General features: G+C 38.3%; 1 protein-coding gene across 18 annotated transcripts in view; it reads right to left on the bottom strand.

The window, feature by feature from the left end:
• FRMD6 (FERM domain containing 6) overlaps positions 1 to 21,918 on the bottom strand; it is a 357,829-nt gene that overhangs the window by 36,095 nt on the left and 299,816 nt on the right. The window lies entirely within an intron of this gene.

Genomic DNA, 21,918 nt, shown 5'->3' with positions numbered 1-21,918 from the left:
TGGCTTTGCTACAGGAAGCCAGTGATCTCTAGACCATCAAGAGAATCCACAGGATTCATTTTGATTGATCTCTCTATGTACAACACTTACTGAGGTTGTTAAGCCCTCTTTACAACTTTTTTCTTCCTGAGTTTTTATGGTGCTGCTCTCTCTTCTGATTCTCTAACCTGACAATGCAAACTTAATTCTTCTATATGTTATTTCACCAACCAGTTAATACATAGAAATAACATGACTGTAAAAACTATATTTGTATACCATGGATTTTGGATACCTCTCATATGTAATCAGTTTATTAAACCATGTCATTTTATTTTTTAACTTCTCTCAGATTTTCAGTGTATAGAATTCTGTTTGCAAGTAATGAAGACTTTATCTCCAATTTTCAATAATCACACTTTTATTTCTGTTTCATGTCTCACTGCATTGGCAAGACCTTGAAGAATAATTTTAAAACAATGGTGGATATTTTCTATATTTAATGAATGTGTCTAGTGTTTCATATATTATTGCTAATATAACACTATTCAACCAAGGTATGTTAAGACTATCTGTCTGTCAAACCATTAGTAATTATTTATATTGTTCCTTTCCAGCTACATTTGTAGGATATGTAGGAATTTCCAGGCAGAAAGTATAACCATACAGTTTTAATAGAAGAGCTATTATCACTGCTGACATAAATCAAAGCATACATGAGTCTTATTTGCTTAAGGTTCCATTTCCATCTGTTATCAGCAGGAAGACGGGACAGAATATATTCTTAGATGGCACCATGAGTAAATATAAACTAGTATTTCTTTTTAAAGTATGAATGAAATACCATCCACAAGGGAGCTACTCAAACTAAGTAAAAACATATACAGTAAGTATTTCCTTATTAGGAAGGTGACCAAAAGCCCCTTAGGAGTATTCTGCTTCTCTTAAAGCATAATAGCAATTGTTTCACATTAGGTTGTAGCCAGTACATCACCCTACAGGGTCACCAGAGGTCAGTGCTATAGTTCTCTCCAGTATGGGATGGTTAGCCCACGTGTTCTATGACCACAAACTAACTGCACTCCAAATCCAATCATCAATCTGCAGAACGCACACTTTTAGTTTAATAGTTCCAACGCACCAATTGGAGGACCAGTGTCGGCTGCATCAGAATCACCTAGGTGTTTGTAATAAATACAGAATCCTGAGCACAGTGACATTGCTACTGACTCACAATCTCCAGGGTCAGGGCCCAGGAATCTTAATCTTTTAAAAAAGCTCCCCAAGTATTTCTGATATGCAGTCACATATGGAAACAACACTTTAGCTAAAAGAAAGAAGTTGCTGAGCAGAGGGTTGGATATAACACCTTCATAGAAGATACTGGGAAAATATCTTGAGGTACAGAATTAGGGATAAGCAACTATGTGAAATATAGCACACATCATCACTATAACTAAAAAATAAAGTCCTCAACATTTTCAAAGGTATGAATTCCTAAATCAGGTCAAATTTGTGTACTCAGAATGTTCTCCTAAAAAATGTAACTAGGTGAGGAAACAGGATATCCTGTATAACCTTTCTTAGCAATTCAGAAAGCATTGAAGGCTCTGAGAAGTCCTACGGGCAACTTCTTAAATTTAACTTAATAATTCTCAAACTTACTTGGGCACAGAATATTTCCCCGCAAGAAAAATCTATTAAGGTCCTGTAGAATAATATTCTCAGGCATACCACCTGAGAAATACAGTTCTGAAACAATTTCATTGTCAAATATTATATTTCATGGCAAAATTTTTCCCTATGAATTGATATATTCCAACATTTAGGCCTCCTCTCTGACATTAAAATCTTTTCAAGAAATTATAAGCTATGATTAAATGTAACTTGTTTAAATTCAAACCCTTAAATGATATTAATCTCAGTATAATTATTCAAATTTATACTTCAAATTGAGTTACTCATATAATTTTCCATTTCTAATTAAACTAATTAAAGGGGGATAATTCTACTGACCTAATTTCTAGAATTTAAAAAATAAACTAGGGAAAAATACCTTCTGAGTTTTGGGATGTTTCCAGAGCCTCATTAAAATAATTTTAAAATTTCATGGATATGATTTTTATTTACTAGTTTGTTTATGGTTCAGATAGTGCAGTATTAAAAAAAAACGACTAGAAGAGGATTATTGAAGAAAATTTTATAAAAGCAGAGTCTTTAAGAAGCAGTGCTGCTTCATTGCTCCTTTTTCTGCTTTGAGGATAGCAAACTAGAAAAGCCCTGAAAGAGAGATAGTATTAAGATTTTACTTTACCCAGGCCTGCATTAAAGCTGATTAAAAGGTTCCACTGAAATAGCAAAATACCCATATCTCTAATGTGCTTCGGTATAAGATTTAATCTTAAGTTGGAGAGTCCTGGGGGAAAGAATTCGACTAAATTTAAACTAATTTTAATCATAGAATTTAGCCTCTGAGCCATTGGCTACTTATTCTGTATCCTAAGCTAAATCCCAACTCAGTCCCAGGAGGGCACGTTTCCTACTCCAGGGTAGCCCTTGTCTGTTCAACCATCTTGGGATAGATTATCTATGAAGAACAAACCATGTTATAGTACCATATTTCCCAGACAACAACAAAACAGCTTAGATACTGATCAAACCCCATCCTGCCATCTTTACAAACACCCAACTTACAAATAAAATGTTAAGCTATAAGATTTCCCCACTTGAATTTTAAACCCACATTATTGTAAATTCCTTACTTTCTGATAAGCCCCATTGGTTACAAAGTTACTTCATTTCTTTTAAGAATCAGGAAGCTACCACCTAGTATGGACATTCAATATTGATTTTCATTTTTTAGAAATTATTGGATGTAGGCTTTAAAACTGGGTCACCCTGGAATAAAAGTATGGGCTTTAGTTCATTATAATGTATCAATGCTGGCTCATTACAAATGTTCCACACTCATGTAAGAGGTTAACAACAGGGAAAGTGGGTACCTGTGGGCTATAGAGGAACTCTGTGCTATCTTTGTAATTCCTGTATATCTAAAATTCTAAAGTTAAAAAGTTTATTAAAAAAAACCCTAGGTCACCAGAAACTTCCTACCCATACAATATGTATAGCCTCACTTTGAATGGAGGCAAAGGAGGATTCTCAATTCTGAGACTGTTGCCCTAAAAAAAGTGAACAGGTGGTTAATTTGATAAGAAAATTACTATAATGCAAGCAAGGCTAATAGGCATATTTCCACAGTCAATAAGGTATCTCTGTTACCTAACAAAACTAAGGCAAACATTATCTTGAAAAACTGGATTGCAGACAGCCCTATCTTTTAATTTAATCACTACACATTAATGAAACTCAAGTTATACACACAGCACTGTAGTATTTACTTGGTGAAAAGCAGAACACAAAAGCAATAGGAGATGTGCCCCTATACCCATGAATTCACCATCTAGTTAGGGATATAACAGGGCCAAGGTGCTTAAGGTGATGACGTTGTCCCTGCTTGCCAAGAGCACACAGACTCCAATGGGCATTTCTTATGAAAAGACATAACAGATGACAGCATTAGGTATATGAATACTGTAGCTAAGATCATTTTGGAAAAAAAGGACATGGTCTTTTAATGAATGGTATCCTAAAAGTGATACCAAAATGCCTTTGGTAAAATTAGTTGGCTTGTTGTTGTTCACTTATTCATTCATTCATTCAGCATATATGCATTAAACACCTACTATGTGTCATGTGTTGTTGTGAGTGCTGAGTACACAGCAATGAACAAAACAAATGTTCCACTCTAATGGAGACAGACAATATAACGTAGATGGTGACATGTACTATGAAGAAAAATTAACCCAGAGCAGGTGAGAGAGTTGATGAAGATAATGTGGTAGTGTGGACTGCTATGTCATACACGGTAACCAGGGGAAGCATCTCTGACAAGCTGATGTTTTAGCAGATACCAGAACTAAGAGAGGGATGTAATTTATTCCCTCCCTCCCTTCCTCCTTTCCTTCCTTATTTCCTTTCATTCATCCATCCATCCCAGGGAAGAGTTTTCCAAGTAGAGGGACAGTAAATGTCAAAGCTCACTTACTCTTCAGAAAAGGTAAAATAATAGCACTAATGATAGCTAACATTTACTTACTATGTGCCAAGTGCTGATGGTTAGTACTTATGGTATATCAAAGAAAACTGAGAACTCTTTGCCATGCTTCCCATGGAGAGGCGGGATCTGTTCCTCCTTCTCTTGAACCTGAGCTGACCCTGGACTAGTTCATGCTCCGTCAAAGTTCTGCCTCATGGATGACTCAGTAACTTGTAGTTGTTATTCTTCTTGTCTATCTCCTCTATTCAGATCTTCTTAGAGCAGGGTCACTAGCTATGTGTGTATGTGTGTGTGAGAGTGTGTGTGTATTTTTAATCTCCAATGGCAGGCATATAGTACATGCTCATTAAAAGTGGGTTATATGGCTTACTACACACATGTCCTTGGACAAGGAAGATTATACAGCAGGGTTTCTTAACCTTGGCACTACTGACATTATGGGGCCAAATACTCATTGTAGTGAGGGGCTGTCCTGTGCATTACAGGATGTTCAGCAGCATCTCTAGTCTCTACTCACTAAATGTAGGGAGAATCCCCCCACCCCCCAGTTGTGACAACACAAAATATCACCAGACATTGCCAAATGTCAACTTGCGGGCAAAATCACCCATTGTTGAGAACCAATTGTTGAGGACAAGTTTCCTTATTGAGTCACTATGGGCTACTTTTACCATCCAGCTATTTTTTAGGTAGTAGTATAATTCTTACCAAATAAACATTTTCCAACTAAAGGTCAGCAACTAAGTTCCAAACTCAGAAATCTGGATTGAACCTTGAAGTCAAATTTTTCAACGTCTTGAATGTCTAATGGCCTCTACCTTCAGAACCACTTTGAAGTTTAGCCTTCTTGAAACTTCAATTTATTATTTTTTTTTATTTTTATTTTTTTTGCCATACGCGGGCCTCTCACTGTTGCTGCCTCTCCCGTTGCAGAGCATAGGCTCCGGACGAGCAGGCTCAGCGGCCATGGCTCACGGGCCCAGCCGCTCCGCAGCACGTGGGATCCTCCCGGACCGGGGCACGAACCCGTGTCCCCTGCATCGGCAGGCGGACTCTCAACCACTGCGCCACTAGGGAAGCCCGAAACTTCAATTTTTAATGGAGTATATTGCCAAGCTTCTCATGTAAGTAGACTTTCATTATTACCAGGTACTTGTTGCTGGCGAGTCCTATTATTATTATTTTTTTTTTCGGTACACGGGCCTCTCACTGTTGGGGCCTCTCCCGTTGCGGAGCACAGGCTCTGGACGCGCAGGCTCAGCGGCCATGGCTCACGGACCCAGCCGCTCCGCGGCATGTGGGATCTTCCCAGACCGGGGCATGAACCCGTGTCCCCTGCATCGGCAGGCGGACTCTCAACCACTGCGCCACCAGGGAAGCCCGAGTCCTATATTTTGAGCCCAGTATCTAGAAATATAAAAACTGACCTCGAAACAAATGATACCTGATTTTCAATTTGTCTGTATGCTCTCTGTATTACAAGAATACTTTCTTTCTTAAGTACGAGTCATTTGCTTACAAGGGTCATTTTGGATCCACAGAATTATTTTCCTCATATAATTTTATGAGTAAGTAGGGCTCCCCTGGTGGCACAGTGGTTAAAAATCCGCCTGCCAATGCAGGGGACACGGGTTCGATCCCTGGCCCAGGAAAATTCCACAAGCCGCGGAGCAACTAAGCCTGTGCATCACAACTACTGAGCTTGCACTCTAGAGCCCGTGAGCCAAAACTACTGAGCCTGCGTGCCACAACTACTGAATCCTGCACGCCTAGAGCCCGTGCTCCGTAACAAGAGAAGCCACGACAATGATAATCCTGCACACCGTAACAAAGAGTGGTCCCCCACTCGCCGCAACTAGAGAAAGCCCGCACGCAGCAACTAAGACCCAACACGGCCAAAAATAAAAAATAAATAAAATTTTTTTTTTTAAAAAGAGTAAGTAAATTGTACATTTTATGGACTCTTTTGCAGTTACTGTTTTATCTAAAAAAGAAAGTAACTGACATCTATCAGCTATCTGGAGCCAAACCCTCTGGAAAGAACATCAGACTCTTTTGTTGCTGTCTCTTTCCCACCTCTAACCATTGTTCTAGTAGATAAGGAGGGACTGAAAAGCTGAAGATCACCTCCCATATGGTTGAACATCAGACGTTTAGAGACAATATGGACAGAATACTGATTAAGAAGACAGACTTAACCTCCCCAGACAAACCTGAATCCTACCTAGATTCTACAATAAGAGCTGTATGAACTCGGGCAAGGAACCTAATCTGTGAGCCTGACTCTTCATCTGTAAAATACGTACTACTGGCCTACTAGGATTATTGGTCAGATTAAATGAGACAATGGACATAAAGTACTAGATATCAGGTTGTTGGGGGGATGCTCATTAAAATAACCGTCATGAGTTGCCAGCTCATGAGAAGACACATCTACAACTGATTGACAAAAATACATATCACCTAGAGATCTAGAGCTTAGAGCCAGAGGCAGCATCAGGTCTAAACTTTGGGATGTCTATTTGCGGTGGGGAAGTTAAGTCTACTGTTGGTTGTAAATGGGACAGCTGTATTATGTAAGGTGGTAATTCCTCTGAAATTTTATGTATTGAAAAAGAGAAAGTATGTATGAGTGTATAGGTTCAAATGTGTGTGCTTGTTGACTAAAGGATGGAATGTAAAAAAACATCTGTTTTCATCTGCTTGGTACCATCTCTCCACTGGGGAGTGTCCCTCTCCCATCCCAGATATTTCCAGTGGAGCTATCAATCACAGTGTATACTCTACTCTGGAAGGGTAGGGATGTGACTCAAGGCTGGCCAAACTGGGTACGTCATCTTCAGTCACAGTGCTTGGTCTAAAGGAAGAACATATAACTCAAGGCCAGAATTCCTCCATAAAAAAGTATACAAATGGAGAGGGCTGCTCCTCTCTTTGGATTGCTATTTGTGAGAATGATATGAGCCTGGAGCTGCTGGCAATCATCTTTACATGGTAAGAACTTTCCTGAAGAAGGAAGACATCACAGATGAAAGAGAAGCTCAGAAAGCATCCTCGTTACATCATTTGAGCTGCTACAACCAGCTGTGTCTGAAGCCAGAAACTACCCCTAGGAATTTCCATAAGTGAGTGAATAAATTATTCGTTCTCTTCAGCTAATTCTGCCACTTGCAACTGAATGAGTCTTTTTGAATACAGCCCATCCAAACAAGCTGATATACTGCTTGATACATTCATTCATTAATTCACTGAATGCCTACTATCACTGGCTACCCACATCAATATTTACTTGAAAAAAACATTGCCCTAAGTTTTGAAGTTTTTCTCGATTCTAAGGCAAAGGAGAATATTCTCTATGGTGAATATTCACCATTAGCAGAGAAGACCTGAGAGGCAGGAAAAAAATCTGAGTAGATGAAAAGTTTAGGTGGTTGAATTGCTGGTCAGATACCATCATTCTCTAAGATCATTACATACAGCAAGTGATTTATGGGTATAATGCATAAATTCATTCAAGGCAAACAAAGTATACAGGGCAATTAATTCATAACAGTAATTTTCAGCAACAAGAGAATATCTTATCTGGAATACTAATTTGTGGGTGAATAATCCTCTCTTATTAAAGACCACTGTGTTTTTACGGAATTGTGCTGAGTATGCTTTTATTATGTTTTCCACTTATAATAAATTACAGTAGCTGCAAAAAAATGCTTTTTCTGCAAACAAAATAGCTAGAAAGCATCGTTGATATATAATTTCGGAATTGGTCAGTTTATAGTATAGTTGTAGCAATTGTGCAAAAGTTGGTAAGGGGAAAATCATCAAGTTAATTACCAAATGCAATCTAGTATGGACTATAACCTGACTGTAACATTATTACACTATACACACTATGTAAGTGGCTGTGTATGTCACTTGAAATGCAGTTATTATAATATATAGTTATTGTATGAAAAGTTTGCAGATATGTAAATATATGTATTTATTTTAAATATGTAAGTATACGTATATATTTTTACATAAATAGCATATGTATGTAAATATGTACATATAATACAAGTGATAACTACACGTGAAATGTAGCTATTGAGTCAATGGAAAGTTTAAGTCAGGAAAAAGGCAATATAATGTGCTGCTTAAGCTTGGACTCTGTAGCCTGACTGCTCCGATTTGGATGCCATCTCTGACACCTGCCACTTGGATGCCCTTGGGCAACTCTCTTCACTTCCTTGTGTCCATTTTTTTCACCTCTGAAATGGAATTGTTGGGAAGATTATTAATTGGGTTACTCATTTACTACTAGGTAATGTTACTGACTTCCTACCATGGAAAGCAAATGGAGGAATTGCTTTTTGGTAATATGTGTTGGTTCTAATCTATCTATTCTGTCATTAATCATATCTTGAGTTTTGCAAGACACAGTATTTTTCTCCTGTTAGTAGCTAATAAATTATTTCATTTTTGTATTTAACCAATGAGATTTGCTGCACCTTGAGGCTGGGAATGGAAAAGAACCTTCCAATTAAAGTGGACTTGAACTGGTGCCAAGTAATGCTTATCATACTCTAATGAATAAAATTATATGGCTACTCCTTGGCTACAGACAAGGAAGAATATAAGAAAGGTAGGCAAGGAAGCTTTGTATTGCAATAAGGAGAAAAATGAGTGAAATGGATGTACTCATAAGCTGTAGTTAGCATTGTAAATCACTGTGACCAACATGACTCTAGTAGGAAGCATAAAAATGTTCATACCTTTCGACCCAGTAAGCCAACCTTGGGAAATGTATAAGAAGGAAATAATTCAAACAGAGCACCACACTTTTGATCAAAGGTACTTAAGGAACCATTATCCATCAGAGTAAAAACTGGAAAAAAAAATCTAAATAGTCTAACAACAGCAATGGATTAGTAAACTATTTTATGTCAAAAATAACATCAATAATAAAAAACACCGGGCTTCCCTGGTGGCGCAGTGGTTGAGAGTCCATCTGCCGATGCAGGGGACATGGGTTCGTGCCCCGGTCCGGGAAGATCCCACATGCTGCGGAGCGGCTGGGCCTGTGAGCCACGGCCGCTGAGCCTGCGTGTCCGGAGCCTGTGCTCCACAACGGGAGAGGCCACAACAGTGAGAGGCCCGCGTACCGCAAAAAAAAACCCCACCATTTACTGAGTACATTCCCCCCAAATCACAAATACTCACTATAGCCAAAAATTACCCTGTTTCACTATATGTTTTTAGAACAGAACTTGCAGGAATAAAGAAGTAAAGAAAGTCTCTAAATCTAAGAGGTAGGGAGAAAAAAAGAAAGAAAAAGATTGCAAGTATTCTGTTAGTCCATGAACAATCATAAGCCAACTGGCATTTGAGTCCTATAACACTGTTAAAGTTTACTACTTTTTGTCTCTCATATCATTTCTAAATTCTGGCCCTTAGAGACCTTATAATCTCTCTGAAGAGCTGAAATTAACAGTAGAAAGCAATACAATTGTATTTTAAGTTAAATGCTAAACTGCACGGTAACATAATGGTTGCGTGATTTGAGAAAAGACTGAGACCTGAGCAGAGTGCAGCATTCAGGCCAATTTCATGGAGGGAAAGGAATGACTTGTATGCGGCTGGGAGAAGAAGGAAGAACTGCAAGGGTGGAAAGCGACACAGTTAAGGCCCCGGGAGGGGAGGCAGGAGAGAGGCCTGCCCACCCCCCCGCCCCAGCAAAGGCCAGATGGATGACATCAGGACTTAGAGCTCCCCTGCATCTTAAGGCACTTTCTTCAGTACCCTGAGAGGCTTCTGGCTCATCAGGACATCATACAGTGGGTCATTTTTTTCAAAGTTGTGTTCTAAGTTAATGCAACCAATCACCTCCTCTAGCTCTGGCAATGGTTTTGCACACTGTGGTATTCTGACTCCCAGACCTTTGAATTTTCCCCTTCTTTGACATTATTTTCTATGACCATACTCACTTTATTCACTCAATTATAGAGGCAAAGCAAAGGGTAATGATAACAGTGATACCTGGGGAAATAAAACCACCACTTGAGATTAAAAACATATTTCTGCAAAGCACCATTCTAGTATACTCTCCCTAAACAGAACAGTTATAAGCATAATTCTTTTAATCAACAATTACAGTGGCTTCCCTCCTGGAGTTCATAAAAGAAGTAATGGGAATCTTCAGAGTTATTTTAAATATTTCAAAAAGTCTAATAAAATTGGCATATGTACCCATGGTGATATCTCAAGGGAAGTTAAAAGAGCATTCACTTAAGTAACTTTAATATCATTTTTAAGTGCTTCTTTTCATAGCACAATTAGTTTTACCTGCCAGATTAAAAAAGTGAAAACAAATGACTTAAATGACTTAAATTTCTCTTGATAGACAATTTTTCCAAATCTAAAGCCAAGGAAGGTGGGAGAGAAGGATAACAAGTGATCCTCAATGGTTGAAAGGTTGGGATAGATTTAGTTGCTATATATACATTTAAAAAATAACCTTAGTAAGGAAAAAAAAAACCCTTCCTTCTGTCTAGTCTATCATTCTAGTGGCTTTCTCCCCTGCCATACCTCCTCACTGTGTTCTCACTTGGATTTCTAAATGTTCTGTCTTGTCTCATTCTTTAAATCTACCACCCCCGCAATGCTGCCAGGGTGACCTCATTAAACTGTACATCCGATCTTGCATATCACACCCTAGCTCACATTCTTCAGGGCCACAGCACCTCCACAGGATCGCATCTGAACTGTGAGGCACAGCAAACTTTCACCATCAGGTCCCCTCCTTCCTCAGTGTGGCCATTCTCCAACTCACGTTTTATATTACTGAAATTCTTTTCCTTATGGTTCCCTGAACAAGTTTTGCTCTCATATTTCCATGCTTTTGACCATGGTGTTTCCTCTGCCTATAATATCCTCCCTTGCCTATTATTCCACCCACCTCCAAAAGAACAAAAGCAAAGAATCTTCATTCTCTCTGGAAAACTCAAGACACTGGTCTGTGAAGCACGTCTCCAAATCAGTAGGCAGCTGAGGAAAAAAGCTGCACTTTTATCACCTTTGTACTTGTTAGCAAGTCTGTCTCCCCAGATAGCACTGGAACCTCCTCAAGGATAGGCTCTGCCAGCATCTCTGTGTTTCTAATGCCTGGAGTAGTACTGGGTCTGTAACAGGCACCCAGTAAGGTATGTTGACTAAATTATTTAGAAAGTCACCAGAAATGTGAATGAATTCCCTAGCAATTAAGATTAAAATTAGGTTCTTTAAGAAGCACTGCCCTCACCCCAGCAATGGGAGTCAGTATTGGTCACAGCTTCCTGAATATTTTCTGTATGTTAATTATAGGTGAAAGAGGGCACCTTTTTTCTTGTCTTTAAATTTAGTGGACAAACGTAATGTCAATACTGTCAACAAAGTACAGTTTTTAGGAAAGTCTCCATGTGTATCAGGTTAAGCCAACTTTCTCCATGTGTATCAGGTTAAGCAAACATATATAAAGAAACATTGGTTGGGATGCACTAAGTTGCAAGTACCCAAGATATCCAAATTGAACTTGGACTCTGAAGCCACATTGCCTGGGTTGGACTCTTTGACTATTTACTGGCTGTGTGACCTTGGACAAGTCCCTTCACCTTGCTACATCTCAGCTTCCATATCTGTAGAATGGAAATAATAACTGTATCTACTTTAAAGGGAGTTATAAGGCATATGGTAGACACTATATAAGTGTTAACTACTGATAGTTAAACTAGTTAAATGATATAAGGGGAATTTATAAAAATTAAAGTAACTGGAAGCCTAGAAGTAGGATGGGTAAGCTTGTGGCTGGTTTGATGTAGTAGTTTAACATGTCATCCAGGACCTAGTTTCCTCCTGGCACCTTGGAATCGCTCCACTTCAGGGCTGGCATCTCTCAGAGTAGCCAAATCAACCAGAATGTAGAGGCAAACAAGAGTACTGATACTCTGACTGGATGTCTTAGGCTACAAGCCCCCTATCACTGGGCAGGGGCATGGAATAGTTAGATTAGCTGAAGCCTCCCAGGGCCCACCTCCAGAGCTAGAGATGGGATCAACTTCCCCTGAAGTACATGGACATCAAAACAAAAACATGGGAAGTTGGGAGATGAAGGCAGATGCTAGATAAGCAACCAACAAGAAGAACAAAGGCAATGGTAAAAATTCATAAATTTTAAACCACTGAAACTTCATTTTTTCATAGCCATCTGTATTCAAAAGTCATATCGGTTTAGCAACTAGGGCAAAAATTCCTTTCAACCAAGATGAATTTCTAGCATGACATCGCCAACAAAAAGTGCTGTTCTCAGGGAAAATCCTCCAACTTAGAAGCATCTGCTTCTAATTTCCACAATGAAATCTCTGATTCCTTCATTCATGGTAGATGCATTCAATTCCCTCTGACACAGAACTGCAGCTTTCTAGATAATAATTTTGCTGTGAAATTCTCATTATCTGGTGGTAGTATATGGAGCTCTTTAAAGATTGAATTAAGCATTTGAGAAGCTGCTAGCTTTCTTATAACACTGAAAAAGGATTTTACATGTCATGAAATGGTTCTTAATAACAAGAATGAAATAAACATACAAACTGGAAATGCAAAAGCCCACTGGCAGTAGAATAGGTAAATAAAGTACGGTACATTAACACAATTCAGCACCGAACATTAATGAACTACAGCTACACATTAACAAGTATGAATCTCAAAAACAGTGTTGAACAAAAAAAGCCAAGTTGCAGAAGACTATATATGCTATGATTCTTTTCTATGAATAGCAAGTTCAAAAACAGGCAACCAAACAATGATTCATTTAGGGATACATACATATGCGGTGAGACTATAAAGAAAGGCAAATGAACAATTAACCTCAAAATTGTAATAGTGGTACTGAGGGGTGGGGGAGGCTGAGGTAGGGAATGTCTTCAGGAAAGGGTCAGGGACTTCAAAGGTGCTACAGAAACAGTCTTTTTCTTAAGCTTCGTGGTAAATACAATGGTGTTCTTTTATAACTATTACTGTTTAAAATGCACATAGACATTATAAACACTCTTCTATGTGTGTATTTCGCAATTTAGAAAAGTTAAAGTCGGAGGTACTGATGTTAAAATGCTGTGAATAATCACATACCACTGATTAAACTTTAAAAAGATACGTAACAACCAGTTATACAAGGGTTAAGTCAAAACCCACGTAGTCACTAACCAACAATGCATCTTGAAAGGAATTCAGGATGAAAAAACAGGATGAGGCATTCCGTGCTTTAGATAAACAAGCTCCTAGATAGTTAGATGCAAATCTCAGGAAGAATTTCAAAGACCCCAGCTTCTTGCATCTTCCCATACATAGAAAAGCACTAGAATCATTAACTTGTGATATCTGTTCTTTGTGATTGTAGTAATCTTTTACCAAGATGTATGCTTGACTATCTGTATTTCCTAGCCCCAAAATTCATATACACACTGGCTCCTCGCCTACCTCTTCAGAGCAGTTAACTCAGAGCTACTGAGTGGCTGTTTCCTGGGTTATATATAGTCCCCAGTGAGAATAAAACTTAACTGAATAAAACTTAAACTCACAACTCTCATGTAGTGTTTTCCTTTAAGTCGACAGTGGATTATGCATGGGTTTCTATCTACTACTAAGTGAAAAAGTAATGCAATAAAGTACAATCAAATGAAAACCTTACCACTGAATCAGATATTCAAGATGGTTCAGTCCAAATCCTTAATTTTATAGGTTAAGAAACTGACACTTAGAATGACTGGGCCAAGATGATACCAGGTAGTTTTAGGCAGCTGGTGTGTTTTCCTTCCAGAATTTTTCTTCTGTAAGTTCTATTCAAAAACTCCCATGGGTAGAAAACAATTTAGTTTAAACTAGTCTCTTTTCAAAGTTCATATATTTAAATAGAAAGTTAAGAAACATGTTAAAATGATTCACTAAAGTAAACATACCCAAATGCTAGTAAAACCTGCCTTTTATCCTAATAGTTGTAGAATTATATGTAAAAAAAAAAAAGTTTGTGAAGCCAGAAAAAGACTTTGAAATGCTAAGAATCCAATTTTTACACTTATACATAAAAATTATGGGCTGAAATTGTTTTAACCGGACACACCCAAATGAGCAGCATTACCTGGACACACCCTCACACACGCACACATACTGTGCATGTGTCAAACGTGCAGAATGGTGTGACGTGAGACTCACAGGGCCAGGCACCCTCTACAGTAAAAGATCAAAAGCACAATCTACAGACTTTCAAGTAAAAGATTCCTCTGGACATTCTAACAGGGCTTTATAGTGCTACAAAATCTTATTTAACATTCCTTTAGGGGTTTTGCTGTGAATATGTAAGTTAGAAACAAAACTATCACATAAATATAAAAGGCATCTGAAAATATCAATTTAAAAAGAGAAAAACAATGATTATTTTAATCATTAAAAACCCTCCTTAGAACTCTGATTTACAGTTTGAAAAATCCTTAAGGGAAATGATACATGTTTGTTTTATATATGGCTTCTTTTTTTTAAACTGAAGTACTATAGTTGATTTACCATTTTGTGATAGTTGCAGGTGTACAACAAAGCGATTCAGTTATTTTTATATATATATTCTTTTCCAGTATAGGTTATTATAAGATATTGAATATACTTCCCATTGCTATATAGTAAATCCTTGTTGTTTATCTACTTTATATATAATAGTGTGTATCTATTAATCCCAAACTCCTAATTTATCCCTCCCCTTTCCCCTTCGGTAACCATGGTTTCGTTTTCTATGTCTGTGAATCTGTTTCTGCTTTGTAAATAAGTTATTTGTACCGTATTTTTTAGATTCCACATATAATTGATATTATATGATATGTTTCTTTCTCTGTCTGACTTACTTCACTTAGTATGATAATCTCTAGGTCCATCCATGTTGCTGCAAAAGGCATTATCTCATTCTTTTTTATGGCTGAGTAATATTCCATTGTGTGTGTGTGTGTATACTACATCTTCTTTATCCATTCATCTGTCAATGGATTCTTATAGGTTGCTTCCATGGCTTGGCTATTGTAAACAGTGCTGCTATGAACATTGGGGTGCATGTATCTTTTTGAATTAGTTTTTGTCTTTTTTAGATATATGTATGACTTCTTTATTATAGCTTTACAAAATATTTACCATTGCTATTGTCATGCAGGGATACATCTCCAACACATTAAAAGACACTCATTCCTAACAAAGCTTTCAGTTACCATTAACCAGAGACTAACAATCTAAACTTTAAAAACATCTCGCCACCCACTTCCACCACCACCACCCCCCATTCCTCTGGGGCATCACCAAATCATTAGCCAATCTACTCTAAGGAGAGAGAAGCGGCTTGTGTCATTCTGGAGAAACATGAATCCAAGACTGTTAAGATTGCTATGGGGAACTTCACTGGGAGCCAGGGCTGCGGCCTTAGGTTTTTCCCAAGGGAATCGTCAATCAGAAGCTGGCTCTCCTCTACCTGCCATCCAGTGTTTAATTCCCTTAGCTTCTGGAAGACAACTATCATGAATTTGCCAGTTCTATCAAGTGTGAAATCTGATTTTCCAGTGGTACTTACCTATGTACTAACATTCTATTTCCCATATACCAATACACAGGCCTTATTTCTGGAACTCTTCTCAACTAGGGTTTTGAAATAAGATAAAAACCAAGGTCTACTCAATTATTACCCACATATTTCAAAGGGAATAGATATAAAAGCCACTTAACAGTGAACCTCTGGGCTCCTTGGTGTGTGAAGTCAACAAAACCCAACAGTAAGTCACTAAATAGCCCATTTGACCTACCTGTTCATTGGATTTTCTGGTTCTGTGCTGTGCATTCCCCCTGCACATTGCCAAAAGAGAGCATTCCTTCTTACAGTAATCATCCTCTAATGCTGTGAGAAAGACTTCAAGTATGGTTTTTAAAGGGTGTGGAGGAAGGAGACCAGAATTACACCTTGCCCTACACTAACAGGGTTAATCCTCCATGAAAAATGGAACCACAGCTCAGCCTTGAAGGTTAGAGTTAAAAACAAACAAGGAAACCAATCAAACAAACAAAAAACAGAAACCGCCCTACCTCTGCTCAGGACTGAGTTTTTTATATGGCTCTAATCATGCTGGAATGGCAACTAGTTCTGAGGCTGACCTACAGACTTTTGTCCTGGAGAAACCAGATGAGCAGCCTATTCCAAGGTCTCAGCCATCACTCCTGACGAGACAGTTGTGTAAAACCAGTAGTGCATCACTGCCATTTTACTCCCTTAACCCTACCAAAAAAAGGCTATATTTTGCCAACAATTGCCTTGGAATCATCTCATCTTAGATCCAGAGGCAAAACTATTCAAGTGTTCAAAAAGTCATTAGGAGAGAAGTGCCTCTTTCCCTTCATGACTTTCTCATTTGGAAGAGTGAATTAAGAAAACATGGTGTTGGTCCTAGTCATGGGCTTTCTATGGAAAGCTGGATGAGAATTCTTTTTCAGATATAAGATTTGGAAAGTTGTAAGTTATCTACTGGCTTTGCAACTTCAGTGAAAGTCTCAGGGAATTCAGGAGATAAAATCCTGAAATTCCCTCTAAAGAGTCTTTCAAAAACATCTTCCAATTGAATTAATCTGTCTACAATGTGGAAATTATTTGCTCCAAGAGTGTAAAAAGTCATGACAGTTTATGAAAAGTTTACAGCTAATGTATTACACTTAATGGTGAAAGACTGAATGGTTTTCCCCTAATACTGGAAACAAGGCAAGGATGTCTGCTCTCACTACTCACATTCAAAGTTGGAGGACTTACTAGCTGACTGTCAGCCTTATTATAAGGCATACGAACAGTAATCAAAACAGTATAATATTGGCCTACAGACAGACATATAGATCAATGGAATAGGACAAATAGTCCAGAAATTGAGCCATACATAAAAAGTCATTTGATTTTTGACAAAGGCGCCAAGGCAATTCAGTGAGAGAATGAACTCTCAATAAGTGGTGCTGGAATAATTAGATATCCTTAAGGAAAAAAAACGACCTCAACGCATATATAAAAATTACTTTAAAGGATCACAGATCCAAATGTAAAAGCTAAAACTATAAAACTTACAGAAACTTCTAGAAGAAGATCTCTGTGATCTTGGGTTTTTTAGGGCACAAAAAACCATGACACATTAAAATATAAATTGAACTTCTTTATAATTAAAAATTCTGCTTTGAAAATCACATAAAAATGATAAGGCGACCCTCAGACTGAGAAAACTATTTTTAAAATACTTCTCTGATTAAAAACTTAAATCCAGAATACATAAGTAGCTCTTATAACTAACAGAAGACAACTCTCTTAAAAATATGGCTGAAAGATTTAAATAGTCACTTCTCCAAAGAAGATATACAAAGGGCAAATGAGCATTTGAAATGATACTCCACATTATTAGTCATTAGGAAAGTGTAAGCAAAAACCATAGTGAGATACCACTACACACTCACAAGAATGGTTAAAATTAAAAAGACAGAATACCAAGTCTTGCTGAGAATTTGGAGCAACCAGAACTCTTAGACACCGCTGGTGGGAATGTTAAATGATAGTCACCTTGGAAAACAGTCTGACAATTTCTCATAAAATTAAATTCATTTACCACGCAACTCAGGTATCTCATTCTTAGATATTTGCCCTAGAGAAATGAAAAGATAGTCACCAAAGACTTACACATGAATGTTCATAGTAACTTCATTCATAACAGGTCCAAACTGGAAACAATCCAAATATCCATTAATAACAGATGAATGAATAAACGTATTGTAACAACTGAATAATACCCAACAATAAAAAGGAACTACTGATACATGCAACAAAATGGATGAATCCGAAAAGCATTTTGCTAAGTGAAAGAAGTCAGATATAAAGGCAAGGCAGAAAAAACTAGATGCCATATGATTCCATTTATATGAAATTATATAAAAGGCAAAACTAAAGATGAGTAGTTGTCAGGGATGGGGAGGTAAGGGGGAAAGGCAGAGAAGAGAGGAAGTGGTGGTGGGGGAGAGGCTAAAAGGTGGCTGTAAAAAACTTTTTGGCAGGACAAAAATGATCTTTATCTTGATTGTGACACTGGTAACGTGATTATATACATTTGTCAAAAGTCATCAAATTATCTACTTAAAATTTGTGAAGTTTATTCTTATTGTATGTAATTCATATCATTAAAAAATGCTGATTTAAAAAATGTTAATGAATCTACATGTTCATTAAAGTGCCTTACATGTTAAGTAATACATCACCTCAAACCCTTCACTGCATGACGCAGAACATAAACAAAAGTGAAACAATATATTAGATAAACTGGCTAAATTCATGGCTTCAAAAAGTTTAAACCAGATCTTAGAATTAAAATGTAGGAAGTCACGGTGATTTGGAAATAGACTATAATTTTAAAGGATACTAAGTAAAAACAAAGGTTGGCCTTTTATGTATATCAAAGGTTACCATCCAGCAAGAATTCTGGAGAGACAAAAGAAAATTTCTTGTTAAAAATTGCAATAGCAGAGTTTTTAATTGGTAGTATTTCACTTGTCACATGGTATAACTGTTCATTTGTTTGTCTGTCTCCCCTCATCAACCAGGCTCTAACTTCTAGAGGACAGGTCCATGCATTGTTCATCACTGAATTTCTAGCAAACTGCTTGGCACATAAATGATTGGTGAATGAAAGAATGAACTGCAGATGTTCTCATGCTAAATTAGGTTGCTTCTCCAAAGTCCACATGTAAGTAAAACTTCCTGCAGGAGAGCATATGGTAGATGCACTTCCATAAAACATTAGCACTATTTTATTCAAGCTTCAGAGTGTTCTTTATTGCAATTTAAAAATTACGAAGTTCTAAAGAGAAATCAGGCAACCGATGTCTCACCTTTAAATATATGATGTGCAATCATTTCAAAAAATCTTTAATTTCCCTTTACTAGAACAGGTTCAAGATGGCAGAGTAGAAGGATGTGCCCTCACTTCCTCCTGCGAGAGCACTGGAATCACAACTAACTGCTGCAATCATCGACAGGAAGACACTGGAACTCACCAAAAAAGATACCCCACCTCCAAAGACAAAGGAGAAGCTGCAATGAGATGGCAGGAGGGGCACAATCACAATAAGATCAAATCCCATAACTGGTGGGTGCATGACTCACAAACTGGAGAACAATTATATCACAGGAGTCCACCCACTGGCGTGAAAGTTCTGAGGCCCACATCAGGCTTCACAACCTGGGGGTCCGGTAACATGAGGAAGAATTCCTAGAGAATCAGACTTTGAAGGGAAGCGGGATTTGACTGCAGGACTTTGACAGGATTGGGGGAAAAGAGACTCCACTCTTGGAGGGCACACACAAAGTAGTGTGCGCATAGGAACCCAAGGGAAGGAGCAGTGACCCCTTAGGAGACTGAACCAGACGTACCTGCTAGTGTTGGAGGGTCTCCTGCACAGGTTGGGGGTGGCTCTGTCTCACCATGAGGACAAGGACACTGGCAGCAGAAGTTCTAGGAAGTACTCCTTGGCGTCTGCCCTCCCAGAGTCCACCATTAGTCCCACCAAAGAGCTCCGGTAGGCTCCAGTGTTGGGTAGCCTCAGGCCAAACAACCAACAGGGAGGGAACCCAGCCCCACCCATCAGCAGACAAGGGGATTAAAGTTTTACTGACCTCTGCCCACCAGAGCAACAAACAGCCAGCTCTACCCACCACCAGTCCCTCCCATCAGGCAACTTGAACAAGCCTCTTAGATAGCCTCATCCACCACAGGGCAGACAGCAGAAGCAAGAAGAACTAGAATCCTACAGCCTGTGGATCAAAAATGACGTTCAGGGCTTCCCTGGTGGCACAGTGGTTGAGAGTCTGCCTGCCGATGCAGGGGACACGGGTTCGTGCCCTGGTCCGGGAAGATCCCACATGCCGCGGAGCGGCTGGGCCCGTGAGCCATGGCTGCTAAGCCTGTGCTTCCGGAGCCTGAGCTCCACAACAGGAGAGGCCACAACAGTGAGAGGCTGGCGTACCGCAAAAAAAAAAAAAAAACGACGTTCACAGAAAGACAAGATGAAAAGGCAGAGGGTTATGTACCAGATGAAGGAACAAGATAAAACCCTAGAAAAACAACTAAATGAAGTGGACATAGGCAACCTTCCAGAAAAAGAATTCAGAATAATGATAGTGAAGATGAGCCAGGACCTCAGAAAAAGAATGGAGGCAAAGATCGAGAAGATGCAAGAAATGTTTAACAAAGACCTAGAAGAATTAAAGAACAAACACCTTGAAGAATTAAAGAACAAACAGAGATGAACAATACAATACCTGAAATGAAAAATACACTAGAAGGAATCAATAGCAGAATAACTGAGGCAGAAGAATGGATAAGTGACCTGGAAGACAGAATGGTGGAATTCACTGTTGCGGAACTGAATAAAGAAAAAAGAATAAAAAGAACTGAAGACAGCCTAAGAGACCTATGGAACAACATTAAATGCAACAACATTCACATTATAGGGGTCCCAGAAGGAGAAGAGAGAGAGAAAGGAGTTGAGAAAGTATTTGAAGAGATTATAGTCGAAAACTTCCCTAACATGGGAAAGGAAATAGCCACCCAAGTCCAGGAAGCACAGAGAGTCCCAGGCAGGATAAACCCAAGGAGAAACACGCTGAGACACATAGTAATCAAACTGTCAAAAATTAAAGACAAAGAAAAATTACTGAAAGCAACAGGGAAAAACGGCAAATAACATACAAGGGAACTCCCATAAGGTTAACAACTGATTTCTCAGCAGAAACTCTACAAGCCAGAAGGGAGTGGCATGACATATTTAAAGTAATGAAAGGGAAGAAGCTACAACCAAGATTACTCTACCCGGCAAGGATCTCATTCAGATTTGATGAAGAAATCAAAAGCTTTACAGACAAGCAAAAGCTAAGAGAATTCAGCACCACCAACCAGCTCTACAACAAATGCTAAAGGAACTTCTCTAAGTGGGAAACACAAGAGAAGAAAGGGACCTACAAAAACAAACCCAAAACAATTAAGAAAATGGTCATAGGAACATATATATTGATAATTACCTTAAACGTGAATGGATTAAATGCTCCAACCAAAAGACACATGCTTGCTGAATGGATACAAAAACAAGACCCATATAGATGCTGTCTACAAGAGACCCACTTCAGACCTAGGGACACATACAGACTGAAAGTGAAGGTATAGAAAAAGATATTCCATACAAATAGAAATCAGAAGAAAGCTGGAGTAACAATACTCATATCAGATAAAATAGACTTTAAAATAAAGAATGTTACAAGAGACAAGGAAGAACACGACATAATGGCCAAGGGATCAATCCAAGAAGAAGATATAAAAATTATAAATATATATGCACCCAACATAGGAGCACCTCAATACATAAGGCAACTGCTAACAGCTACAAAAGGGGAAACTGACAGTAACACAAAAATAGTGGGGGACTGTAACAACTCACTTACACCAATGGACAGATCATCCAAACAGAAAATTAATAAGGAAACACAAGCTTTAAATGACACAACAGACCAGATAGATTTAATTGATATTTACAGGACATTCCATCCAAAAGCAGCACATTACACTTTCTTCTCAAGTGCGCACAGAACATTCTCCAGGATAGATCACATTTCGGGTCACAAATCAAGCCTCAGTAAATTTAAGAAAACTGAAATCATATCAAGCATCTTTTCTGACCACAATGCTATGAGATTAGAAATCAATTACAGGGAAAAAACCGTA

The sequence above is a fragment of the Delphinapterus leucas genome, chromosome 2 (assembly GCF_059928025.1).
Source record: "Delphinapterus leucas isolate spDelLeu-1000000601 "Yukka" chromosome 2, BTC_Dleu_Yukka2, whole genome shotgun sequence".
Classification (NCBI taxonomy): Eukaryota; Metazoa; Chordata; class Mammalia; order Artiodactyla; family Monodontidae; genus Delphinapterus; species Delphinapterus leucas.
Note: the sequence above shows the minus strand (reverse complement) of the source record. Positions and strands in the feature narration are given on the sequence as shown.